A 27,923-nucleotide genomic window follows, 5' to 3' on the forward strand; every position below is an offset into this window, starting at 1 on the left:
TGTGTGTGTGTGTGTGTGTGTGTGTGTGTGTGTGTGTATTTAAGCATTTCATGAGTGTGAGAGCTTCATTTTCCCAGCCCTCCTCTCCAGAGTAGCACTTGGCGCCATAACACTTTTAACAGCCGAGCTGTTTACTCTTTATCCCTCTTCAACATCATTTTGGGAGGGTTCCTTTGAGCTTGCCGTACGCAGCATGTGGACGTTTTTTTTTTTTTTTTTACAGCTTAGCATGCTCAACACCACCTTCCTAACAGATTTTACAGCCCAGTAGTTCAGAGCAAGCATGTGTGTGTGTCTGTAGGTTATGCAATCAAAGTCTGAAAAAAGACTTGCCAAAGGCCTGATTATAATGATTTGCATCCTTCTATGCTTTGCCACAGTATTTTATAGTGGTAAGTCACTTTCTGATGTCAATTAAAATTATAAATAAAAATCATGACCAGTGATTCACTCGGTAGCTACAGTCATTTCTTGTCATAATATTCATCCCCACAAAACCACAAAGTGCAAGTGGTCACAGCGGTATATAATGACCAGCTTGCTGCATATTAGCCATGTATACACATGTATACTCCGAGTGTCCGCTGGAACCGCAAGTATACTTCGAAAGCCTTAGTCCAAAAACTGAGACAGATCTGAAGATTATCCTGTTCAATGTCATTTTCACAGGTGCTCCAGAGAAAAGGGCTTGTGTGTCCTGAAACGTCCTGCCCTGCCTGATCCTTATCCTGGTCTGGTTTTTAGAAAACATTTATTCGGATGTATTGAAGCATCTTTCATTTTTATTTCGCTTCAACATTATTGAAGCTGTTGTTACTGCTAAGAGACGTGCACTGATAGAAGTAAAAAGAGGCACTTTAGCTTAAATGAGTCATTTTGTCAGCAGACAGTCAGTTTATCAAGAGGTGGGGTGGGGGGGGATTGTGTTAGGAGGGCAATATGGGTACTTTTTCCACCACTGTCCTTAAAACTCGGAGATGCAATGGCAGCCGGCTTTACGTAGCGGCTGTGAGTGTGTTTGCCTTGGATGTGGCGGCAGAGCCCCGGTCGAGAGCTGCCGTCCAACCTGAAGGCCCTGCGGTCGTTTCAACGCGAGCTGGTGGCGGTCGACCGAGTGGCAGGGGTCAACAATTATAGGAAAGGTCTGTTTAAATACATTCATTGATGGGCTGTGACATGTGGAAGGATACCCCTCTCATGTCACGTCTGCTCAGCTCAGGCTTTCGATTCGCTTCCTATTTGTCCTCCACTCCACCTTCGCTTTCCACTGCTCCTCAGTCACACGCACACACTTTCCACAGTCAGTCTGTTCACACACTCACTCAGGCCCAGGAGGAAAAGCCAATTCATGTGTCACGGACGTACTGTGGCTTTAAGTGGGGCTAGAGAATTCAAATAAGAGAGCTCTCAAATCTGTCCAGTACACCTTTCTTTGAGCAAGGCACTAGACCTCTTGCAGAAAGTGCTCTTCAGTGGCCTAGCAACTCTCTGAATCAAATTTTAAAAATTCTACATTTATTTCCTTTAGTGTCCAAAAGCCACTGTTTGTGGTGTAACAACGTCTTTGCTCTCACATTCTCTCAAAACAGCTCAGGGGTGGTCGCCTGCCCTCTGCTGTGACAGGCCGGGGTCAGCTGACGGGGGATGCTTACATCAGTCAGCTGCCGGGAGAACCCCAAGTGGCGCAGCGTTGCAAACATAGCACGGATTATCTGGAAGTCGTCCGTTTGGCTGTCTTTCACACTGACCCAGGACCGCCACTGACTCATCCATTATCCCTGCTTCAGTTGCTCAGAGGACTCTCTCTGGTTTGTGTCCCTGTTGGAGACAGACACTGGAAATATTTAGCCAGGAGCTCATAATTACAGCTTCTTGATGTAAACGAGCAGGGAAAAAACAGACATCTGCAGGAATTCCTTTAAATGAAAAAGAAAAGCACTTTATTCCAGGGATATTTAGGAAACACTTGCTGGCTTGACTAAACTGAGTTTGGAATTAGGCTACATTTATTAATATAAACATGTAATAAATAATGGTGGCCTTTGCAGGCGTTGACAAGCGATTTGAGGAAAGTTGGGGTGGAGAAACTTTCCTGGGCTCCTTCTCTGTGTTATTCATTACAGGGCGTCAGAATTTCCGAGATCCTCTCCTATCGATTACACAGGCTCAAATAGGACGCGACAGTGAGATGCTGCACATGAAGAGGGGAAAATCAATTGTTTTGTTGTTTACTTCATGCTCGGCACTCCTGCTCTGGTTCTGCCAACGCTGTAAGGTCACTGGAAGTTTCCTCCGGACCGGACGGGGACAGTGCAGTGTTTGGACGCGCCCTTACTCTTCACCACTTCAGGTTTCAGACAGAGGCACATTTTACACAGTGCAGCACTTGGAGACAGTTTCATAGCAGCATAATAAACAGCAACAGTTGACTGAGCACATATCATAAAGCGTACAAGCGCCTACAGCATCGCTCATACAGTACATCAGGCTGCAGAGTTCTTCATTGGACTGTTTCACTTTGATTTGTGTCATTTAAATTGGAATATTTTGGGAGGACATGTACTGCATGGGCAAATGTGGGAAGATTGCACAAAGCAAAGCGATGTCTGAGGAAACACAGGATGCAGCTCTGCCTTTGCGTTTCTTGATGGGCTGTGTTTTTTTTCAGAGAGGCTCATTTAAACACAGTCGTAATTGTTTTAGTTTTTATGGTCGGAATATACTGTAAGAGAGCTTTGTTGCCCATTAACGCATTGTTGGCATGTAAAGAACTTCCCACATCACTTCTTTGATCAAGTTGACAGATCGGTTCAACCGCGAACGAGGATCATTAGTCGTCAGATTCGATAAAAAGCAAGGCCGTAAAAACCTCAATAAAGTCAGATGACAAAACGCAAGTTGATGAGAGCAGATGGAGGATAAAAAAGGGGTTATAGTGCAATAAAACATTTGCCTGTGAGTAGTGTTAATATTCACACACAAAAACAAGCGGTGTGACTTTATGTGCAAGCAGCAAAGCAATCACACATTCATTATCGCTGCAGAGACCAAGAGTCCCAGATTTGACTTTAAAAACCTGGCTACAGACGACAATAACTGTAGTTATGATCCAAACAAGTCATTTAAGTGTAGTACAGGTTCCCTGCTACAGTACAACTTTCATCTGCTTACAGTATACTGTAATTGTGATTATAATAAGTATCATGGTACAGTATAATCAAATCTAGCATTTACATTCTGATCAGCCCACCCCTTAAGACTTCATCCAAGTTAAACTAACATAGGTATTCATCAACTACTGGTTGTCTAACTGTTTGTCTCTGTTCTTGGCCAAAGGTTCTGGCCAGCACTATCTTTATGACAACAATTCCCCCTCTACGAGGGAAGAAGGTACAATTACAGTAAAATAGGTAATCTGAAGCCCTTGTCTTAGTTTAAGTTGCTTTATCAGTGGTAATGATTTAAGGAAGTGAAACTGGGGGTTGTTTATTTGCTCTTCTGTAAGGTTAATCCTTTGAACAGTTAATATCAAGTGGGTGCCTGTGGGCGGCTTTAGTGGTGGTTGACTGTTTTTGGCACGCGTGAAGGGAATAACTTCCCTGTGGAGAGGACCTCATCTGGCTGACGGAGAACGAGAAGTAGACACTCCTAGAAGTGACCTGTATCGGTTCATCTTCTTACGTCAGATATGGCTCAAAGATAATATTCTACATACTCTTATGTCTGAGGAGGGCAACAGGAGGTATAATTTTATGTTTTAATTATGCAGTTGTTAAAGTTCTGCACAGTTTAGTTAAAAAAGAAAGAAGAGAGCTGCCTAATGCATGTGTTTGAAGTGACACTGTGATGCTACCTACGTTTACAGGCAGATGGTCCCAAACCCTTAAAAAAAAGTCTTTTTTCATTTTCTGTCAAGAGTCTCCGGTGTGTGTGTGTGTGTGTGTGTGTGTGTGTGTGTGTGTGTGTGTGTGTGTGTGTGTGTGTGTGTGTGTGTGTGTGTGTGTGTGTGTGTGTGTGTGTGTGTGTATGAGACCTAAGACAAGAAATAGGATATGTTACTAAGGCAAATGCAACAGCTGAAGCCATCCATGTGCTAACAGGCGAAATGAGATATTCTACAAAGGCGATGGTGTCTGATTGTACGCGTGTCACAAGGGGGCCATGTGCTGCGCTCGCAGACAAAATAAGATACACCTCAAAGACAATGCAGGCACTTGGAGTCATTGTTGGGGTCCGAGTCTGCTGACAGCGACGGAACCCTGTTAAACATCAAAGGCCGGAGTAGGACTGCTTGCATGTATGTGTGTGTGTTTCTGGGAAGAGTTTGGAGTCTTCTGCTCGGGTTCCTCAGAATCCCACCTGCGCGTTGCTTCAGCAATACCTGACTTATCCATACTTGCCCACGTCTGCAGGCGCTGTGCGGTCTGTGTCCTGGCCGTCTTTATACCGTCCCGACTTTATATTTATGTGTAGCGGTGCTCTCAAAGCCCCTATGATCCAGCAAAAGTGATGTCATCAAAGAAAACATCCAGCATTGTCACGTTACCATCCTGATGCCAGCGTTTACAGTACCGTAGCTCAAACCTCGCTTGCTTACACAGAGCTGCCGAGTATCAGGTGTTGCAGAATGTTGCTGCAACTGCCCGATTTGACTCCAGATGGGAATTCCTCGTGCATGTCACTGCCATCTCTGTCAACAAACAGTAGCAGCTGTCAAAACACCGGCTCCATGTGGCTCATGTAAATACAGAGGAAACAGAAATGATGCTGGCAATAAACTACACCGATTCATGACTGAGTCAGGCTTTTGCCTCCAACCTAGACAGTAGCTGATTTTTGTATTTCGATCTTTTTCTTCCATTACATTTCATCCAATTGTTATTGTTAGTAGGCCACATTTATCTTTGTAACTCTGGACCCCCCCCCCCCCCCCCCCCCCCCCCCAGCAGGAAGCAGAAGATGAGGGCCAGCTCCCAGGAGGATAAGATAATACAATAACCAATAACCCCCACCCCCCCAGTAGACACACACACACACACACACACACACACACACACACACACACACACACACACACACACACACACACACACACACACACACACACACGCCTGCCTCACCTCACCTGCAGTACGGCAATGTACAACCTTCCGCTGGGCTGCCGGCAGTAGCAGCACCTGTTTGGATCCGCTCCAACTCGTGTCTCTCTTCAAATCGCCTCACGTACTGTTGCCTTTTCGTAGGTTTGCACAGGCTTGCATCCAGCTCAGTGCTGGCCAAACCGGACACAGTACAGCACCTGCTTATACCTGGTTAGGGTTGTTTTGTTTAAAAGATGATTCACTGAAAGCACATGCGGCACACGCTTTTACAATAAAACAACGCAGCATGCTTTTTTGGACATTAACAGAAGGAAATAAGCACAGAGCGAGTATCAGTGTCACATGCTTTGAAGAGGTTGCGTTAAAAGCTCCTTGTGGCTTAAAGGCTACAAATCAGCCAGATACAGTATCCTTTGCATGGAGCACATCCCCGTCAGGCCTCCAGATTCGGCCGTTAAGCACATTCCCAAGGTAGGCTTTCAGCATCGGCGTCTCACTAGTGCTGAGATTAATTCCAGGAGGGACTGGTTTGGTCAGCACAGTTTGCTGTGTTGCAACTGTTCATGCAAAAGCCAATTTTTCACAAGGAAGAGGAGGAGGGGGAGGCTCCGGGGAGAGGCAATGGTTGACACTGTCGGAGTTCATGAGAAAGGAAACGTGGGGAATGGACTGGCAAAGATCAGTGTGTTAGTGATGCGAGTCCTTTTTATTCTAGTGAAAGTAAAGAAAAAAAGGAAGAAGAAGAAAAATCCTTACACAGTTGGTCTGTAACATGATTTACTACATTGTTCCACTTTGCCATTAGTGTCCTTGTCTTCAAGATTGCACAACAATTAAATGCATTAACACCAATTTTCTTAGACATACAGTGAACATGTTTTGTAATAGAGGCGGATTTGAGAAGCAATTTTCCCTATATAGAAGCGTTCATGCCGACAGTCCCTCCGACCGCACGTTGTTGTTCTGGTCAGTGGATGGCGACGCTCCAGGCAGCCGCCCCGGCTTTAGATCGGAGACCTTCAGGAGCGGTCGTGTTGCGTGTCACCGCAGTGGCCCGATCTTTACAGTGCTGATCTCAGCGGGCCACATAATTGTGCGTCAAAGGCACCGTTGCCACGTTTTCAATGTCTTTGGCAAAAGAGAAGCTGCCAGAAGCCACTGCAGAGAAGTGGATGCTTACTGTATGTGCGCTGGAACGGGAAACAACATCCGTATGAAAGCTTCACACAGACGAGCAAAACTGGTTGTTTTTGTACCCAATTAAAAGTTCAAGTCCAAGCTAAAAATGACCTGGCTCATGAGTCGCTGCTTCAGGTCTCGCTTCCTGTTTGATGCCAACAGGGAGTTGAACAAAGATCTCAGGAAGGAAACATTATTAGGCTGATATTGAGCGATGGAGCGTCAGAGTCACTTGGAAACAAGAACACCCCCCCTCCAATAAAGCACCTTCCGCTGTCCTCCTGCGTTACTACAGCGACGGGCCCTACTAATCTACTGACACGCTCACTAGATGACTATCGGCTATGGATTCAATTAGCCGAGCCTAGTTGGGAGCAGAAGAACCGCCTTTATTAAGGCTTCAGTATTGTAACGAGAGAGGGATCGGACGTGCATGTCGAGATGAGAGATACAGTGGAGGGAACTTATCAGTGACGCTGAGGAAAGGAGATTAGTCTCGGAGCATTAGTGTAACATGATACAGTGTTTAATGATGTGTAACCAACATGCTTACGCTTACATTACTTGCTGTATTTCCTGTGAAGGAAGAAAACAGAGAAAACTGGCAGATTTTTGCACACATTTCTCCATTTTGCTCCGAGGACATTATTCCTTTTGTCAGCTACACAGACATACAGACACATCTTTGTGGCACGCTACAGTAATTGTGTTTGCCTGTTTTGTCTTGTTTATCAGTGTTCTGCTGTCACTGCACCCACAATGAGACCGGTCGTTCAATCCTTGTGGTGTCCTGAGGTACATGGGGTGAAAGGGGTAAAAGGTCTAGTTAAACTGCAGCTATAGAGGAATCATTTCCTCTAGAGGAATCATTATAAACTACTAGCCAGCCAGAATTGCTTTTCAAACATTCCTGTACAAATGCCGGCAAGACAAGTTGTCCTCTTTTCATTCCCCTCACTTTTGGGAGAGCAAAGTGATTCTGACAGAGGCCAAACGTTTAAGACGTCTTTTACAGACACCTGTACTTTCATGTTTTTTCTCCTTTCTTGTCTCTTCACTGTGACCGAGTCATCGGTTCATCGATTACCTCTAGCTAGAAATGCTGTTTCGCGGTTGACTTGTGCCAGTGGAGCGATCAGGCGTAAAAACACACTGGAAAATTCTGAGAATTCTGCTTCATTAATCAGCCTGTTACACAATTCTCTTTGTCGCCGGATGGTTGCATGACAGTAACTAATTTCCCACGGAATCCACTGAAATGCCACCAAACCCCTGTGTGCAACAACCAGCAGCTTCGTTCCCCCTCTAAGCCTTTCGAGGCTTTGCAGGTGTATTTGACCCTGTCGGCGTTTGATGTTCTTCACTGTTGCACGGCCTTCCGACATGCTGGCCGCCGCATTCCTCCGGGGTGCTGAGTCAACCAGATACCTTTCCACTCCCACAAATGCTCTACTGCTAGTTTGTTTGACAAATGGTTCGGGGTCAGGGTTGACCCCTCAGGACTGGCTTCAGACATGGTTTTGTCTGAGTGTGTCTGAAAGTGTGTGTCAGACAAAACCGTTGACTGACAGCTCAGCCCTGACAGGGCGACGGATGAGGGGCTTGATTCATACCAAACTGACAGCTTATTCCCTTATATATTCCCTTATTCCTTATAGATGTCTGTGGGAGTCTGGTTTTACCTTTCTTTAAGATTGCTCAGAACTTCCATTATTCCTCCTCTGTGTTTATCACACCCACCCTTTCAGCCAAAGGTGCATTTCAAAGGTGTGTGCATATGCATTAGGACTCCCATGTATAGGAAGGGTGTGTTTTCTAAGGGATGGGGTCTGGAGATAAGGACGGAACCTGAAGAGACTTGTGTTCACCAAACAGCCACCTTTGTTTGCTCAAAGGTCACTTGGTGTTTACCTGCCCACAGCAAGGTCATTCCAACTGTGGGAACCACCTCCAGCAACCGGTTACACATTGCATGACCTGGAGGTGATGCACATTCCTGGCAGCGTCGGCATCCAGAGGCATAAAACCACCATCTAGCTGTTATACCTTTACAGCGAAGACCTGCATGTATTGGTGCCCGATGTGGACACAAATACAGCATTGCGTGCAGTGCGCTGATGCTGCGAGCCACATGTGTGGACTTAAGAGTGTAAATGCGGTGTAAGAGCCGGTATGGCAGTGAGGTTTTTGCATAACAGGCGTATAGTTACAGTTCTATTAGGTTTCTCGTCGGCTGGAGTCTGAATGGTTTGCAGATGCAGCGTAGCGGCCGCACATTTAAGCACTTGGATGTGGAGTACTTGCTCAGGAGTGGTACGAACAGCGGTAGCTGTCAGAGTAAATGCACTGTACAGCATAGTGATTCCAAAAGTGTTGTTTTAGCACAGGGCAGAACCAGTCCGGCCTGAGGTCACTTCCCTGGACTCTACTGTCACCGGGTGGAGCAGCCAATTGATCTGTGACCCGTCATAAAAGATGTCTTTTATAATTCCACATCTTTCTGCACTGCCCTTCTGGAAAATATTTTTTGTAATAGAGATGGGGACAGTTGCCCTGTGGCTATAAAATATCACTTTCTCCCTGTGGGGGGAGGGGGGTTGCTAAGCCGCACCACACACACCAAGTGGCTCAGGGTCTAAGGTTTCAGGGCCCTGCGCGTTTCAGAACCATCTCGGAGAAGAGCGGATCGTTTACAAAGCACTTTTTTATTGGTGAAAATGACTCACTGTTTCTTGATGATTTAGGCTCATTTTAAACAGTGAGACGTCTCAATGTAATCCGGCCTCAAAGCCATGTGGAACATTGAGGGTTTCAGTGATAATTAGGGGGTTGCCCACTTTTTTTTTCTTCAAAAAAAAAAGATCATCACGGTTTTGCTAAAGCAGACTTTTTCCTCATTTATAGTCCCATCAAAGCCAGTTCAGTACAGCCCACATGAATGTTTTCTTTTTTTTATGGAACTAAGAAGATTTCAGTCTCTAGGTTGCAGAGACCTCAGTTGACTGATTGATGGCATGAAGCAGGCCACAACAGAGATGAATAAAAGGAGAGAATCCTTTTTTTTTTCACACAGACGGTTCATAAAATCATAAAGACTTTAATTTGAATCAGTTGGAAAATAGACACATGCTGTTTAAGTATTGTTCAAGTAGGGCTTTAAAACTTTGTATTCCTGCTTGTTTAAATATAGATTAAATAATAACTGTATTCAAGTTATTTATAATGTTTTACATATTTAGAAAATAAGATTGTATGGTCTTGTGAATCTAAACAGTTACTGTAGGCTGACTGATTGTATGCCAAATTATCTGTTAATTGTGACACAAGCTTCTATTTCTTTGTGTATATCAGAAGTGTGTCAGAAATAGAAATGACTTGGACAAGAATCCTTTCACTCCACAGTGAACCCTCCCCCCCTAGAAGCAAAGACTAATATGAACAGATACAGGCACAAAATCTATTCTTAGAAGTTGTAAGTTGCTTCTTGAGTCACATTATGTAATCCAAAGCACCTGATTCTCTTCATGTCAACCTTACAGCTGCACCAGTTGTTTCTTAGAGAATTTGAACTTGAGGATTCGCCTGTAAATTGCATGAATGACGTTTTTCTGAAAGATTTTCCAATCTAACCTCTAAAGAAATATGACAGTGGGCAAATAAAAAACAAACCCTGGAATCTCTCTCCCAGACTTTCTGTAGGACTGTGCCTTTAGGCAGATAAGTCACAAATGAAGATTAAAAAAGAGATTGATTCTAAAAAGGTTAGGATGTGAAAAAAAGGAAAGACTAATATTAACAGATACTGGCACAGAATAGGTTCTGGTAAGTTGGAAGTTGCTTCTTGAGTTGCATTACTGTATTTAATCCAGACAAAGCACCTGATTCTCTCATAATCTTCCTTTGTCTTATAGACAGGACTAGACCTCTATCCCACCTTTCTCTCTTTCTGTCTTTTTCTTTCTTTCTCTTCATGGTTTTGTGATAACTTGTGTGAGTGAAGAGCAAAAGGAGGAGGACGGGATAAAGAGAAGATAGCAAAACATGTACAGTAGGCCAGAAAATAAAAGCAAGAAATATACAGTAGTAGAAAGAAAGTGGATAATAGGGGGTCGGTGTGGATATGCTGTCCTCACAACACGTCCAATTTATTGCTAGGCAGCCAGTGTTAATAAAAAAAAATACAAGGCTTGCTTTTCTTGTACCTTTTACTTTGTAACTGAAACAAACAGACAAAAGCTAAATGAGCAAAATATACATACTGTAACGTCGGACATCGTGCTACACCAACTAGCTAGCATACACACGGCTATCATGTTATTGATAAGTTTGATATTGCTCTAAATTAAACATGTTTACAGTTACAGAGACAAATATTTCTCAAGGTGCAAGCGTTTAGCGCACTTTCATTGCATTTATGAGCTTTATGAGTTTCCTTCTGAAGCCGGGATAAATACAGGCACACAGGACTTCAAATACAAAATTTTCGTGGGGTCTTTGTTTCCCGTATTTATTTATTTTTTTGGTATTTACTTTTTTTAAAGTATATGATTTACAAAGAATAGAAATGTAAAATAAAAAATGAACTCAAGGCAAGAAAATAAGATGCAACAGTACAATACTCTAATAGTATACGGCAGTGGCACCGAACACATGTAACACTCCAGCAAACATGAGCTTCGTAGCTACTCCATACACATTCACTGTCCGCTCATGTCGCCAGCCATTTTCCCAGAGTGCGTTTCATTGCGTCTCCTACTTCTACTCTCAGCGTGTCCTCTAACCTCGCTGATCACCGCTACTCAGACCGCATTGCGCCCTCTGCTGTTCCACCGCAATAGTAACCACTGGACTTGTCAAACTGGTTTGTATGAATAATAATTAATTGGATTTCGCCAGCAAACAATATGTTTATACCACCTGGTTACATTCTCCCCTGCTCAATTGTCACCGTCCTCGGTGACAGCATAGATACTTTTAACCTCATGAAGAGCCTCTCTGAAGAACGCGGTTCCCAAACTAGCGATAATCTGAGATAACGTTGATGGATTTACCGACGACTTCTGCAACACTGATCTTGGCTCATGATGAGGATTTGAGTGATTTCCCGCAGTTCCTCTTTTACTTCGGCGAGGAGCCGGCACTGGCAGCTGAACCTGTGATACAAGACTATGTTTTTGTCTGGGAGACACACTTGGAACAGCAGTCTGAACATTAGCCTTTTCCACCCCCTCCGACTCTGTCTCTCTCTGATTAACCAAAGACAGGGTACTTCCTACCCCTTCAAACACAGGGCGTACCTCAGACTCAACACTAAGGGACTCACACTCAGTGTTCCCGACAACGGAGCTTTCAGCGCCAATAGTTGGGTGTAGAGTCAAAGAAACCTCCTCTACAATCACTCCTTCTGTTTCCTCATCCGAGTCTTGTGTTTCTGCGTCATCATCCTCGACAACCTGAAGCTCACATACAGGTTCTGTGATGTTTTTTGGTTCCACCATAGGCGGATTAACACATACTCTGATGTCCACCCTGTTTACTCTCTTAGCAGGTCCTCCCTCTACCGGCTGCACTGTGTAAGTAGTTCCCACCATGTCTATAACTTGATATACAGTTGCACTCCAGGCATCCTGTATTTTGTTGCGACCTGTAGGTCTGTGCCTGAGATATACATATTGACCTACATCTATTTCAGGACAATACACCTTTTCAGTGTGACGAGCAACACGTTCAGCAGCTTTCTGCTCTGCATATTCCTGGGCCCTCGCATGTGCATCTTTCAGCCTTTGCTGATGAACAACAAGCCAGTCATGCTTCTGGTCTCTGGGATGATCACCCGACAGAAGTGCATCAACTGGAAGATGTGGTTCCACTCCATACAGCAAATAATATGGAGAATAGCCGGTGGTTGCATGTGGAGTCACATTGTAAGCATACAGTAACTCTGGTAAATGTTCAGGCCAACGTCTCTTTTTTTCAGCTGGAAGTGTTCGCAACAACTCATGTAGAGTGCGGTTAAAACGTTCACATTGAGCATTGCCTGTGGGATGGTGGGGTGTTTTACGGGACTTCTTTACTCCATACAGTTTACAGAGTTCAGCTATCACTTCTGATTCAAAATTCCGACCTTGATCAGAATGCAACCTCTCAGGAATCCCATATTTCATAAACCATTCCCTCAACAACACTTTTGCTGTTGTCTCTGCTTTTTGGTCCCGAGTTGGAAAAGCCTGAGTAAACTTTGTAAACACATCTGTGATCACCAAAACATTTTCTCTCCCATCTGTGGCTGGCTCCAGCACAGTGAAATCCACTGCCACTACCTCCAATGGTCTGGAAGCAAGAAACGACTTCATCGGGGGGTGAATTTTGGGATGGGGCATCTTTGTCAGGATACACCTCTGACAATTTTTCACCCAATGTTCAACATCTTTGTACATTCCGACCCAAAAAGCTCTCTGTTTTAGCAACTGCAGAGTCCTCTCTATGCCTTGATGACCCATAGAGTCATGTACACTTTCCATCACCTGTTTCTGCAAACAATGGGGCACCAGTAGCTGAAAACAGGTTCCATGGTGGACATCCTCCACCACCCGGTACAATAATCCATCCCTTTCACTGATATATTTCCACTGTTTAAACAGAAACATAACAGCTTTAGGGAGACCTTTCCTCTCCCGGGGACCTGGTTTCCGCTTTTGACTCCAAAAGGACTTAAAAACACTAAGCACAGAGTCCTGGCTCTGAAATGTTCTTAGTTCTCCTTTTGTATAGCCTGGAAAAGTAGCTGTAGCTTCTAGAGCTAAAGACTTAACAGCACCAGCTTCTGAAGTCCTGATATGATTGACTTGGTAACATTTAGTGCCTTTGGAGACCAATTCATACTCAAGGATTGTCCCTCTGCAGATCACATTACAAATAGCAACGCAGTCGTCAAACTGCTCATCATCTATGTCTGGATCCGGCTCCCCTGCTAACGGGTGTCGTGATAGCGCGTCAGCTGCAGAGTTACACCGTCCTGGGCGATACTGCACATCAAAATCAAAAGCAGCCAACTGAGCCACCCATCTTTGCTCAATGGCTCCCAGCTTTGCAGTCTTGAGGTAACATAACGGGTTATTGTCAGTTACAACTGTGAATTTTGAGCCAAGTAAGTAACCGCGAAATTTCTCAGCTATGGCCCACTTGAGTGCCAATAGCTCCAACTTCATGCTGCTGTAGTTCTTGTCATTTTGTTCTGCAGCCCTGAGTCGCCTACTCGCATATGCAATCACTCTTTTTCTGTCACCTTGCTGCTGATACAAAATGGCTCCAAGACCCTGCCCACTTGCATCAGTTTCCACAATGAAAGGACGAGTGAAATCTGCATAACCTAAAACAGGGGCTGTCACAAGTTTTTCCTTCAACGTGTCAAGTGCCCTTTGACAGTCTGTATCCCATAATTCACTTAACTTTTGGCTTGCTCGTGTTATCGTACAGGTGGTGTTGCACTGATTCACCACATCATGCAAAGGGGCGGCAATTTTCGAGAACCCCTCAACATACCGTCTGTAATAACTGCAGAGGCCCAGGAAAGACTGCAACTCCTTCACACTGGATGGCACAGGCCATTCCTTAACAGCATTTACCTTAGATGGATCTGTTGCGATGCCATCTGCAGAAACCTGATGTCCTAAAAACCTCACCTCTTTCTGAAGAAAATGGCACTTTTCCCACTTCACTTTAAGGCCTGTATGCTTGAGGCGCTTAAACACTGTGTTGAGTCTTTCTAAGTGAGATTGAAATGAGGGAGAATACACCAGGATATCGTCAAGATATACAAGCATTATCTCAAATATCAAGTCACTCATGGCAACCTGCATTAACCTTTGAAAAGTTGCAGGATCATTACAAACACCCATGGGCATACGCAGATACTCGAAAAGCCCGAACGGCGTCGTGAAAGCAGTTTTTTGTCTGTCGTGCTCATCCACTGCCACCTGGTGGTAACTACTTGCAAGGTCAATGGTAGAAAAGTATTTGGCGCCTTTTAGAGCGTCAAAACTCTCGTCAATACGTGGCAATGGGAATGCATCTTTCTTAGTTTTCAGATTCAGTTTACGATAGTCTACACAAAGACGGATGCTACCATCTTTTTTCCGTACCACCACCACAGGTGAAGTATATGAGCTCTCACTCTTCTGGATGATACCCTTTTTCAACAACGTTGAGATGTGCTCCTGAACTTCCTTATACTGGTTAGGTGGAATACGTCTATATGGTTGTGTCACTGGTACACCATCATCCAACTTGATTTCATGCCTTACTTTGTCAGTAAATCCCAGATCATCATCATCACCTGCAAAGACATCAACATACTGAGCGAGTAGTGCATGCAGAGCGGCTCGCTCTTCATCAGTGCCCCCAATGTCCAGGTTGTCTAAGAGTGATTGCACTTTACTATCAGACGGAGCATCCGGAGAATCAACAAAGACTTGCTCTACATCAGCAGAAATGCGATGAAATTTAACATCACACGTCTTGTCACTTTCCACACATTCAACTACAGATATAATACCCAGCCTGGTTCTTGGGCATAACCACACATCTTCAGATAAAAAGTTTACAATCTTGTAATTCAAGTGACCCTTAACCATCACTGTTGCCATTGAAGCTGCTGGCACACGCACTTTGTCTCTACCTGCAACTCTGACAATTCTTTTCTTTTCAACAGTGCAAGTCTGAATTTTCTGGAAAACACTTCTCCAGCCTGAGTCCAAAGAACCCCCCATGACAGTGTCAAACTCTGCTGTTATCAGTTGTTGACATTTGCTTATGATATTCATGCCAATGATACAATCTTCTGACCCAGTGGCCAGATTTGGGGCTTTAAAGACTAAGAAAACACAATTTGGGATCTTCAAACCCATCGTTTCAACCTGTAGTTTGACACAACCCTGATATGGAATGTCAAGACCATTTGCAGCACTTATCTTAAGCCAACTAGCAGTGGAAAGCATAGAATTGTCATCCCCAAACAATTTACTTCTGAAAAATTCATCTGTGATGGTACTAACTTGGCTGCCCGTGTCCAGCAAACAGTGTGCTGGTGTGCCATTCAGCTTGAGATTAACTACTGGACATTTTCCTATGGCCCGATCAATCAGTTGTTCTCGTGACATTTCAGATTCGGTTGAGTCTGTCTTATTCCCCTGCATTGTTCGACTCACTGCAACCAGGGGCTCCCGTTTCCCTGCTGACCTGACATTGAAGAGTTCTCTGTAGCTTTGCGCCTTCTCTGTGGACATTGTCTTGCAATATGACCTTCGGTTTGACATCGGTAGCATATGGGTTTACCATCAGCGGTGAACTTCAGTGCAGCCTGAGCCCTATCTGGTACTAGGACACTGTTTTGGTTATGAGTAGTCAAATCCTTCACAGCCTTGGTAAGTTCAGTTATAACCTTGCCTTGTTCTGCAAGAAGCTTTACAACATCATCTAGGGAGACAGACTTCTCATTACACTGTTGGGATGTGCTGACCTGCCCTTGGTTTGGAGAACTGATGATGCTGTCCACATGCACTGGTTTCTCTCTAGCATTTACAGCTGTACAGTGCATTGTGCATCTGTATAAATGTAACTACCAGACCTCACTTTGCTCTTCACTCCTTTTGTGCCCGCTGTCAGGTCTTCTGAGGCCCACAGGTAGGCTTCTTCACGCACTTCTATCAGAGATGAGTCAGGGTGAGCTCTGACATATCGGCGGAGGTCCCTTCTCAAGGAAGAATCTATCAAACCTTCTACAAACTGATCCCTTAGTGCTACCCTCTCATTTGCAAGTGAGTTGGGACAGCGTTTAAGTACAGAGCTTAGTGTTTGGGATAAATCATGAGAGAAGTCACGTATATTTTGACCATCAGTCTGTTTACAGCTATAGAAGTTCTTTAGCAGCTGAGAAGCACTGCGTTTATCTCCAAACGCTTCCTGAAGGTAATGAAACAAATCACTTGTCTGATCAGATCCCTCATCTTTTCGTAGGCGCACCTCCTCTAATGCTGAACCTCTCAAGAGAGACATCACAAAGTCAAACTGCTCAGGTGGGGACTGGTTTCTAGCAGAAAGCAAACGTTCCACCTCTTCAATGAATTCATCCACAGAAATTCCATCTTTATCAATATCCCCACTAAATGGTGCAACATGACGCTCTCTCGGTACATAAACATAAGACCTAGAAGGTACAGTATTCAACAAGGATATAGCTGCCATGACTTCCTGTTGTCGTCTAGTGAGTTCACTTATTTTTGCTTGTACATCAGTTCGTTCTTCATCCTCGGATTCACTGTTCTGGTTATATTCTGTCCCATGGTCATCCCCTATTGAGACTGTGTTACCTTGAACTGACATTTTAACATATAATCTTGTTTTGTTTTTTTGTTTGGTTTTTTTTTTAGTTACACACTTCAGTATTTAGTCTCTTTATCACAACAAAGGATAAATTTACTGCAGACGTCAGCGTCGTTCCTGGAGTCCTTCCCCCTCTGGTGGCCACTTATTCAGCCTCCTTCGCTCTGTTCCACGCTGTCAACAACACCAGAATCCTCAAGGTGCCATCTCGGTTCTCTTCTGCAGCAAAGATCTCTGTCCCAGGATCTTCAGCCAGATCCCTCTCCACCACTGCCGTACACTGTACTGTGCCAGATAAAGTTGGGCCCAAAAAAAAAAAAGAAAACCCCACTCCTGGTACCAAGATTTGAAGCCGGGATAAATACAGGCACACAGGACTTCAAATACAAAATTTTCGTGGGGTCTTTGTTTCCCGTATTTATTTATTTTTTTTGGTATTTACTTTTTTTAAAGTATATGATTTACAAAGAATAGAAATGTAAAATAAAAAATGAACTCAAGGCAAGAAAATAAGATGCAACAGTACAATACTCTAATAGTATACGGCAGTGGCACCGAACACATGTAACACTCCAGCAAACATGAGCTTCGTAGCTACTCCATACACATTCACTGTCCGCTCATGTCGCCAGCCATTTTCTCAGAGTGCGTTTCACTGCGTCTCCTACTTCTACTCTCAGCGTGTCCTCTAACCTCGCTGATCACCGCTACTCAGACCGCATTGCGCCCTCTGCTGTTCCACCGCAATAGTAACCACTGGACTTGTCAAACTGGTTTGTATAAATAATAATTAATTGGATTTCGCCAGCAAACAATATGTTTATACCACCTGGTTACACTTCTTTACTTCAGATAGACCTTACATACATACTTACATACTTTGCCGTCGGAGAAATGCATCAAAGTTACTCTACTACACAAAGCAGAAGGGAAACTCACTCTTGAGGATCCCTGAAAGTGCAGAACTGTCATTCTGCCAAGTTTTTTGGAACTAATACTTGTTAACAGCCTTTAAGGCTTCCTTATCTCTTTTTACCTTAAGGCATCACTGTGGAATATTAAAGCAGAGGAGTTGCTGTTGTGTGATCTGTGGCAATACAGCCGAGCATACAGCCATTTTGATACAGTACTGTACATTCATTTCCAAATCAAATAAGGGTTTAATTATTGTGATCATTCTTGTCTTTGCAGTACAATGCGATTGCTAAACTTCAAGTTCATGGTCACAAACACTAGCAGGGCATAACATCTCCTTAAATTGACTCGGCTGCAGCTTGATATTTTCCCTAAGTAACAAATTTGAGATCATGGCTTTTTTTAGTTTTGAAACCTTTCATCTGGCAGGTTTTTACACACTTACTGGCTGCCTCTACGTTGTTCCTCCTCCGACGGATCTCGACTGATGGGCAGTTATTTTCTGCAGATCGCTGCTGTTGACTCAAAACGTACAGTAACGGCCGCCATTGCCATCTCTTACCCGCTCAGTAAGATAAGAGTGATAGAGGACTTGTCGCTCCTTTTATCAACTCTCCATCTTTCTGCCACATCCATTTGCCTATGTTTGCTGATTTGGCTTTAGTCGTGGTTCATTTATAGCATGTAAACCTTGTGTACATGCTGTATAGTGACGGTACAAGGACAAGTCAAGTCGAAAGAAGTTAAGTCTGAGCATGATGTCAGGTGAAGAGTCAACTGAAACAAAAAGGGTCATATCTATTTCGGACCCAGAAACACTGAAATTTTATTTTACATTAGCAAGTAGCAATCAAGTGTAAAGCATGATTTAATATCTATTTTCTCGCTTTGTTAGATTGTGTAATCGACATTTTGATGGCAGTCAATTACACATTGTTGTCTCTTCTCTCCATCTGCCACCAGCACATGCTTCCTTGCATCTTCTGCTGCCTGATAAGAAGAAATGTTTTTTTAGAGTGAAAAACACTTTTCAAGGTCCTTCTGTTTGCTGGGGTGTATCTTGTCCTCTCTCTTTCTCCCCAGGGCCTTATATTTATTAAGCCTTTACACCGCACACTGCTGTTAATGAAAACCTTTGGCAAACTTCCATTTTAAGTGCACGAAAGCCACTGCTGCATTGGTAGACGTCCACCAGATCTAATAGATTCTTTATGTACAGTAATAAAGGCGGGTTGGCATGAAGGCAGCGGAGGACGCATTTTTACAGCCACACGCAAACGCACAGCAGTAACGTGCTCTCTCTGCAGGGCAAACAGCTGATTTACAATGCTGCCGAAACCCTGAGGTCTGCAGGCAGCGCATGCTGCTGTGCTCCGTGGCCGACTTGAGGAGCATGACTAAGATTGCTTAGTTTGCGTCTGCTCAGGGCACGGCACCTCTTGGGGGCTTTTTCGGCTAAATAAGGAAAAACAAATCAATCAGTGTTTAGAGCGGCTGGCCCACTGTGCTGAGCAGCCGTGGCCTGGCAGGTGTGTTTTTTTTTGTCTTCCTGGGGTTTAACAATTGGAACTATCCTTTTTTAACTTCATATATTATTTAACACAAATATTATCTAAATAGTACCTGCTTTGATCATTGGACACTCAGTTTCATGTACAATAATCACAGACTGCATAGTTCAACTCTCGCCTACATCAAAGACTCTGAAATGATAATTTGATCATCATTGCCCAAATTTGATGTTTAATTTATGTATTTATCCCTTGGAACTGAGTCTGTGTCTTTATTTCTTGTGCGCGTGCGAGGCGAGTCGTCTGATTGCCCTACTTAATGGTAGCTGATGGAGGAAAGAGAGGCCGACTGTTTACTGTACCGGAGCTATTGTTAGCGCCCATTGCTACAGTGCGTTCCCCAGAGTGCATTCTTTCTGCTGAGCTGTCGAATTCATCCACGGCTGTTGTTGCTAGCTTTTCATTTTCAGTGTCAATCCGTCTGCCGGGCTTTGTGCGTCATGTTCGTCGACGAATCAGCTCGAGTTCGGTGTCCTCAGCTACTCCCACAGTGCAGCCTGTCTGTGTTTTTGGACTCAGACTCTTACCCTGTCTCTGCTCTCTAATATCCAGCCTTTTTTATTGGGATGTCCCATTGACTCTGGGTCTAGACGCAGGACAAATAGACTGGAAAAACGCTCACTGTCTCATCCCAGACACGTCTCTCTCCATCACTCTCACTCCTCAGAGAGAAGAAAAAGTTTTCCTTGCGCCACCCCCCACCATTCCTTCATCCCTCTTCATCTCAGTCCTTTCCCACTTCCCTCCAACACCTGACCTAACGAGAGATGGGTCAGTTACAAAGCTGACTGTCGTCCTCGTGGGTGTTAGTGTTTCTTCATCTACCCCTTTTGACCCCTGCCAGTGGACTGAAACTGCTGTCAGTTTAAATCCATTAGGAATGGGTCATAAATAATGTTGTCAGCCACTGGGTTCTTGTAACCCGATCAGACTGGGTCCTATCTGCTCCCCTCTCCTTTTTGAAAGATCTGCAGTAATTAGGGAAGCTAATAGGAGCCTTGCTTAAACAGAGCAGCAACAAAGGGGAGGGGGTGCTGTTGCCTTTTAAGCTTTTAAAAGGCCTGTGCTAAAGGCCCTTGAGGTTTCCAAGCACGATAAGATCTTTTTTTAAAAAACGTCTCTCGATCCCTCCTTCAACACAATGTTTCAAAAATTTTCCCTTCTGACGGGAAGACTAAGGGGGAAAAAAGGCTCAGTGTCTTGCTGGATCTTAAGAAGTCTGTCGTCAGCCTGCGGTGTCTCTGGTGCAAGGCTTTTTAATGCACGTGAAGTTGCATGTGAGCAAATCGCCAGGACGCACACCAGAACTTGTGGCCCGTGTCAGTGCCAAACAACAGAAATCAGGTGCATGAGGAATAAAATTACGGGGGAACGGAAAAGTCTGAGACATTTGTCAGCTTGACTCGAAGATTCACTCGTGTGAACATGAGTCTCTTCAACCCGTCTGGGGAGCAGGTGTTCGCACCAAGCCCTGCACATGTGCCCGGATTCTGTAGCACATTATGGCGTGGATGTCGTCCACAAGCCGCTTGGACTCTCAGAACTTTCTTATTAAAGCCATGCTTTTGAAGCCATCGCAGAAAAGCCTTTTTTCCACCCCAAGCAAATCCGCTGGCAAGTTTAACTGCACCCAGTGCCCTATTTTCATCCATGCTCCTCATCCTTCCTTTGTCTGGACATTGTTTTCGTAGCTGCTTTGGGGGTAAGCAGACACACATGCTGCGAAGGGACCCCTCTCGTTGCTCTACGTCAGAAGGGCCAGTGAGGAAATCCTAAACACGGCTTTGGTAGAAGTATGCATGCTTTTTGGCAAGGTCCAGTCTCCTTTCGTCTGTCAAGTAGGGGCTATTTCCAACCTACTGTATCTGAGAGGAGCTCTCAGGTCATTTGATAAAAAAAAAGAAGCAGAGAGAGGAAATCCTGACAGAGCACAGAGGCAGTTCCCACTAAAGTTTTGTTGTAACAGCTGTATACTGCTGACTGTTCTGTCAGCTGGAAGAAAAACGGGAAAAGAATAAAAACAAGATATAATCATGCTTTTTTAATAGTTTAGAGAGCAAACCGTCACAGCTGGATGCCTCTGCAAAGTCACTTTGGACTCATACTGTAAGTACAGTACAATGTCTTGAACAACGTCCAGAAAGAAAAAGGTTCATCATTACAGGTGGACTGTAGGTGGATATAAACATTTTAAAGACATTCACTCTTGGAATACAATTCTGGAATTTCTAGGAGGAAGATGGATACCCAGAATGTGGGACCAGACGTAATACAGTGGAGGGAAAACATTAGAGAGTGAGCGACTCACACCCTGTTGACGCGCAAATGCAACCTCACGCTACAGACTCAGTGACTCAGCAGCAGTCACCTGTGAGCTGGGGCCGAGTCACTCACAGACCCAGATGTTTAACACATGCACTCACTGCATTTACAGTAAATGTCACTGCTGACGGGTACAAGCAGCGAAGCTGGAAGTTAGAGCTGGAAGTAGCTGGCATCATATAACTCGTTGTTTTTACACACTTTGGCTGCAGGGTACATAAGCTGCACTTGTGGTTGATTCCCTGTTAGTCAACTTTTCCTCAGTCCATTGAATGAAATCATAGTCATTCTGATCTGCAGGTCCCTCTACTGGTGCCGGCACAAAACTGACAACCCAGCGTCTGGAGGTTAAACTTGTGAGAGTATATTTACAAATGAGTGTGGGAGTCTTGTAGCATACCCAACCACTTGGTCTAATAATAATATTACACTTTATTATTTATTACACTATTAATAAGACACATTGTTGTAAATACAGCAATGCATCCTGTTTCCTCTTGTATTTGTCTTTAAGACAAATACTAGGGTGATTTTAAATTAAATACAAATTTAATTGTTTTATTAATGAAAGCTAAGGTTGTTGTCACTTATAATGGGGAGAATCTTTTATTACCTTCACCCTTTCTAAAAAAACTTTCACTCATAAACAGTATTTGGCAGGTGATCCTTGAATGCCTCGTTCCGTTCATTTGTACTGACCATGGCCACTTTTGCAGCAGCACAGCTGCTCTGCAAAGGCCGGGTTCTTGTTTATTCTCCTACATGAGCAATTGTGTGTGGGTCAGTGTGGTGAAGCCCTCTGCTGGTGACTCTGCAGAACACGCTGGGCTTAGAGCAGTCTACAGTGAGTAGAAAAACTTCCTTCTGTTTTATGCTCACTAATGATTTACTATAGCAAAGACAATGTCTCTGTGTAGGTCAAAGAAACCACTTGATGTAATTAATTCCGTCATCTTGTCATATTTCATGTGTAGAAAACTCTCAGGCATTTTAAAAGTCCGGGCAGATCTCTAAGTGGCCTGGCGTAGTGTCGCTGTCCTGTCCTCATCCCCCTGAGACGCTTGTTAATAAAAGCCGGCCCTGGTTCCTGGCAGACTGGCCAGCGCCCAATCAAAAACCCATTAATCTAGCGCTCTACATTAATCTGTTTTTCAACAGACAGATGGCTCCGTCAATTGAAACCACACAGACACAAGCTGTGCAGCGCATATAAATGGGTTTACAAAGGGGCCTTGTACGCAAGCAACAAAGGCAGGATACATTTATTGGAGCTGATACCTGATCACAGTCTTAGCAGTTGGTGGGATGCTGATAGCCTTACGGGATGAGAACATGTTTATCATAAGCTTGGGGAAGTAAATACAGTAAGAGTATTTGTTTACAAAGCAACATCTTGCCCTCCCATCTGCACAAGCCTGATGTCAAACCCATTGTGTTGTTGTCATTTACACTTCCGGAGTTCCTGAAACTAAAAGGAGAGACAAAGCCTGAACTGACACGAGCAACAGTTGCTACCGTATAAGCTGCAATCAGTGAACCTCGACAGCTGACCCATCCTGACTTACCGATCTGTGAGCTAGTCAGATGCTACAAGGAGGTACAGTATGACTAACGTCGCCAGCAGTGAATCACGGTAACACGGATCATGAGGTTTTGTCATTCTGAGTCGGATTGGGGCACAATCTGAACCCTCCGGGAGGAACGACTGGGCGCGATCGCTAAAGTCTGGCTGTTATCGCAAAATAGATGTTTGTGTGTGTCTGTAACCAGCCATTTCTGGTAGTGGCCCGTTTGCCTCTTAATTTACTGTATTGTGATTATTGAGCCCGAAGGCATCCCAGAATAGATGTGTGTCAGCCGAAAGCTTGTTAATGCCACCAGCGCCTCTGCACTTTAGGGGCAGAGATGATGAAGTTTATTTATGGAATTTTTCATCTCCATCATAAAATGTACAGTGGGCTGGAGGGCAGCAAATAAAACAACTTAAAAAATGTATGTTACTGTACATGATTCAACTTTATACATGTGAAATCTAAATGAAGTGCATGTAGGAAGATTGAAAGTCAATCTGTTAAAATTTACTTATCATTGTTATAGTAGATGTTCTAATGTAGCGAAGACGTACAATGATTGCTGGCAAATGAGCAACAATTAAGTCATCTATCATTAAGCTGTCTCAAGAAAAATTCAGAATGTGACTAGTAGTCTGTCTCTCTTCGGGTTGTCCTCTGCTTCTGCTTCAACAACTCTTTTATTATTATAATAAACTATCGACCCTTGTGTTTCATACAGTGGTTGTGTAAACAGAATGACCTGTTGGTACGATTGGCTTCAGTGGTTTAGGGTCAGGGTTTGCTGGTAAGGGCAGAGGAAGTGGGTTTGTGCAGGATGTGTGTTAGGAAGTCGTCTAAAGCTACTTCGCCAGGATTTAGTGAACTTTTACCATAGAAGCAGTGACTGAGGTCACATTGGGGACTTTGGGCTCCTGGTCTCTCTTGTCTGTTTTGCATACATTTTTCATGTGAAGGTCAGAGATGAGCAGAAAGCGTCACCATTAATGTTCACAGGTATATAACTATATTAAGCTCAATTATTGGATGGTCACAATTTACATTTCCCTTTGTCTTGAATCACACAAGACATTCAGCACTTGCTATGCATGCAGCTAATGGAAGCTGTTACACATAAAGTAAGAGCTTAGTGCATCCAGCATCGGTTGTGTCTCCAGATTTTTCCCAGCTGTGCATTTATCTGTTGTGTCTGTTCTCTGCTCCGGATTTTCCCCCCGAAGTTGCTGTCTGCTGATTGGAGTTAGGTCATTCAGATTTAGCACCAGCCAGGAAGTTGGTGCTGAGTAATCTGGATATTACTGTATGTATATAAATGCAGTTTCCCGTGTCCGTGAACAAAGCACCATGGTGTTGAACTCGAACTGGATCTGTGTCTACAACCAAACCGAGCCTTGGTTCTGATTGACAGTTATACTCTGACACATAAATAGCTCATTATCTATGATCTCCCATTGAACCCAGAGTTTACAATTTGCATCTTGCCGACTTACAGTAAACTCCCCGCTTGTGTATTGAATCAAAGCCGTGTTGGAAAGCTACCAGGCACATTTACCTCTGGGTTAGGTGGGTTCTTAAGAGGCCTCTCTGTCCCAGTCCCAGGACTCTCATAATGATGGTTTCAGAAGAAACAAGACTCCATCAAACTTCATTGTGAAAAGCCGGGTACAGGGTGTCACCTCCTGCGAGCCGGTCAACTGAACACCCGGCTAATTTTAGTGGTATACACCTACATGTACGATCTTTAAACCATGGTGTGGGAACCCAATGCTCAACACAATGCACAACATCCTTCCATTGCTCGTGAGGCAGCGCCGTTACATCCCAGCTCCATCGAGTCCATCTGCTCGTCGCTCGTTTAGTTAATGCAGCTTTATGTTGTGTTTAATTACATTTAGGGCCTCTGTGGAAGTGGCGCACATGACTGGCTGAAGCCAGGGAGGAGATGGCCTGTCTCGCTGGTCTGCTTCAGACAGCAAAACGCAGAGCTAAATGTCCTCCAAGTGACTGTATATGAGCTTAAACCGCTCAAATGCAATTAAGCTCTTAATTTACTCGACAGCGCTGGAATGATGCCCTGATTAAAGAGCCCATACGTTAACGTTCATCCAGTGGAGGTGCTTTAGGGGAACAGTGAGTTTGATTTCCTTTCCTCCTCTCCCTCCATCATTTTATCTCATTCTGCCCAGCTCCCCCAGGAGGCCGCACTGCGCCACTGCAGGCTTTCCAATAATACCTGCGTAGCTGTAGTCACTGCATTGTGATCAGGACTGTTGAAGGCAGTTTGTCTGCTCCGGGTAAGAGCCACCCGTTTCTCCGCACCGCGTGGGATGCAAGGTGTTGAGGGGACACGTCTGCAGCGCAAGATAGGGGAGGAGGAGGATGAAGATACTTCATGAGGTGTCAATGAGGATAACGTCACCAGAGAGACTGGACTTCTGCTGATTGTTGCTGCTTGCCGGAGAGCGGGAGAAAGGAGGGGAGGGGCTTAAGTGCGTATGAGTAGCTGAGTAATGTGAAAATTGCATGTGAGCGTGTGCGCTCCTATCCAGCCAGTGTGTGCGTGTGTGTGTGTTTGTGCGTCTCTGTGATGTCAGTAGTCACAGGCTGGCTGTGTGGTACAGCAGCACCAATGCTATAGGGAGGCTAACGAGCGCTGGAGGCTGACAGACTCAAACTCCGAGCGCCAAAGTGAGGAGTCGTGGAAGTGAGCGGATCAGTGAGTCTGTGCTCGCGCACACACACACACACACACACACACACACACACACACATGGGCGCGCTGGAGATGCGCTTTGTGCCAACCGTCTCTCTGTCGTTGGTGCGTTGGCAGAAATGTCATAGGAGGAGAGGGGGGAAAGCGAGGAAGAGGGGATGCTGCAGAGGTGCCAGGCCAGGACGCAATGTGCATCGCCGTCAGACCCCGAACATGAAGTTTTCTCTCTTGTCTCTTGGCTTTGTAGTTTCTCCTGTGCTGATCTGCCGAGAGGCTAGATCCGCAGCACTAGTTTTGACTGAGTGATGATGATGATTATGATGCTGTAGTGCCAGAAACTACTGCGGCCATTCCTGCAGTAGAAAAAGCTGCAGGAGGCTCAGAGTGTCAAATGTTTCTTATCTGTATTGTTAAACTATAAGAAACAAGCAGAATATTTGGGCTGGAAACTTTATGTCACCATGGAGGCACTGAGAAAGTGTTGATGGCTAAAAACAGGCCGAGGAGTAATTGGAGGAAGCGTTCAGGTTCAAATTATCTGTGTGGGTTTTCCCTCCATGCCCTTGACAGGACACCCTGTCTACATCCAGCAGCCTTCCCACTCACTGCAGCTCACCTGGCTTTAATTCACCACAGGGCTTCGGCGTGAGCAGCAGAGCCTCTGGGCTGTTCAAATTAAACTGAAGCCTTTGTTTAGCCTCAGCCGGCTCGTTTGATGGCTCATAGGTCCTTTTGTCCCGTCCGTTTGTACAGAGAAAAGGAGTGTTTGCACAGAGCGTTATCTGCGAGTCGCTTGACTTTGATGTGATTGTAATCCTGCGTGGAGCCCGCTGAGGTAAACGCAGCTAATCCACTGCTCTGCTCAGCCTGAAGCAAACACTGCAAATAAAATGCAAATACGCTTCATTGTTTGGCTATTAAACTACGTATCTCTATGAGGTGTAACTTTTAATATACACAGACCCCATGTGACTTGCATCAAAGCTTCACCATTTTGGATGTGATGTGTTCAGAGCTGATTTTTGAGCTACACTACCACAGCAGCTGCTTTGTCTGCGTGAATTTCTGTACCCTTAATCAGCAGCAGATAGAAACTCACAGTTTTTCCTTATCACAGTTTGAAAACGTGGTTAGGTTGTTTTAGAGTAAAGTGTTTCTAATGAGAAACAAAACAACAATAGAATGGTTTCACAAAGACACACACACACACACACACACACACACACACACACACACACACACACACACACACACACACACACACACACACACACACACACAGACAAAGTGCTTCTTTTTTCCGCCCTTTAACTCTTAAGGCTTCTCATTGCTGAGAAGGTCTGAGAGGAACCGAATCAGGCGCAACCTTGTGAGAGGAGGCATCTATAAAGAAGCAGACATCCGAAAGAGCGTGAGGGAAAACACTTTTAATTGGGAGCGAGTGGTGTGTCAGAAAAATGGAGGGAAATTTAGGGATTATTCATCATCAGAAGCTTTATAGCAGAATTCCTTAACCAACGTCTGCCATTCAGAATGAGTCAGAATGAAGGGAGGCTTATTACACTTCCATAAACTTCATCTCCAAATATAATGTTAGAATTATGTCTTGTTTAGACTGACAAGAAATGCAATGCAGACAAATCCATCTATTGCATTTAATGTGTCAATTAGTTTGGCCTTTTGAAATTTAGAACTCTTTGGAACCCCCCATCTTTTTTTGAGAGGATTTTCACCATTCAGACTCCTTTCATGCTGCTTAGGGCCCGTTTTATTATTATAATCCAGAGGATAACACGGAAAAGTTTGAGTCAGTGCAGCAGTCAACGTCTTTCTATGGGCTGCTGCAGATAGTTTCTGTCCCAGAATCTCACTTCAGGCCTAGCGGGGGGAGTAAAAAAAGAGTCATTTCTACACGTCTGTCTGCGGAAACGCGCATCAAACGCACCCTCCGCTCTGCCGGAAGAATCAGAGCTCCTCTTCTTCAGATCCAGTTACTGTACTCAAGCGCTGTCTGGGAGAAAAATCTGGAAAGTCTAGTGAGAGAACTCACAAGTGGGTGAAGTAAGAAAAACTGCTTGGGGTGTTTGAGGCACAGTCCTTTTCCTCCCTTATGAGGTGGGTTCATAATCTAGGAACTTAGTGAGCCACAGCTAAACTTCAGTTCGCTTCA

At 44.4% G+C, this 27,923-nt stretch overlaps 1 protein-coding gene across 13 annotated transcripts in view; it reads left to right on the forward strand.

The window, feature by feature from the left end:
- The window catches only part of nav3 (neuron navigator 3), a 128,743-nt gene that overhangs the window by 21,806 nt on the left and 79,014 nt on the right, over positions 1–27,923 (forward strand). Inside the window, exon 1 of one of the 13 annotated variants that reach the window (XM_029160323.3) lies at positions 25,308–25,529. The exons of 11 other annotated variants lie outside the window; for them this stretch is intronic. The gene's annotated coding sequence lies outside the window, so the exon portion shown is untranslated. Of the gene's footprint in view, positions 1–25,307; positions 25,530–25,620; positions 25,757–27,923 lie in introns of those variants that run through there. One more of the 13 variants, XM_029160321.3, reaches the window with a different exon arrangement.

Source organism: Betta splendens, chromosome 9, assembly GCF_900634795.4.
Source record: "Betta splendens chromosome 9, fBetSpl5.4, whole genome shotgun sequence".
In the NCBI taxonomy this organism is placed as follows: domain Eukaryota; kingdom Metazoa; phylum Chordata; class Actinopteri; order Anabantiformes; family Osphronemidae; genus Betta; species Betta splendens.